The sequence below is a fragment of the Seriola dumerili genome, unplaced genomic scaffold, assembly GCF_002260705.1.
Source record: "Seriola dumerili isolate Sdu_G_001 unplaced genomic scaffold, Sdu_1.0 BDQW01000155.1, whole genome shotgun sequence".
Lineage (NCBI taxonomy): Eukaryota > Metazoa > Chordata > Actinopteri > Carangiformes > Carangidae > Seriola > Seriola dumerili.
Window position 1 is genome coordinate 269,717 of NW_019174410.1, and position 691 is coordinate 270,407.

A 691-nucleotide genomic window follows, 5' to 3' on the forward strand; every position below is an offset into this window, starting at 1 on the left:
GAAGGGCGTCTGGAAAATACTCATTTCATAACAGAAGACGAATTTGGCAAAAGTAAACTGTTAGCTCTGGATGGAGCTGTTAGCCGTGTCACTGCTATTCTGCTATTGCTATCTATCATGAGCGATTTTAATTAGAGAGCAGGTAGCGTCTCAGAAACAGTCTGTATGTGGAGCCGCTGAATGTCCTTCTATAGGCTCATCTGACGCCACGCTCCTGCGCTCATGAATATTCTCTACAGCAACATGGTCGGATGGTTTCACAGAGTATTTGTGGCGTCTTGAAGAAGAAGAAGAATGGCTGGAATTTTGCACATTTGCAGGATTAAAACGCCTTTTGAAATAACAGTTTTATCTCAGGATTGTTTTTATTTCAACAAACCAACGAGTCCCTGAGCGCTCGCACTCCTCTTCTAAAGTCTGGTTCAGTCACTCTGTGGTTGCAGGAATGTAATGTGACATTTCATGAGACATTTATGAATGTAGACCAAAAAGATAAATAAATAAATTTAAAAAATACATCCCAATTTAGCACTGGGGGTTTGTTGCGTGGGTTCAAATATGAATCAGTCTGAATGTTTCTGTTCAAACCTGATCTGTTGCTGACAGGAAACGTTGGAATTAACTGCAAAGATGAAACACGATCTGCACAAGTGTGTGTGTGAGTGTGTGTGTGTGTGTGTGTGTGTGAGTG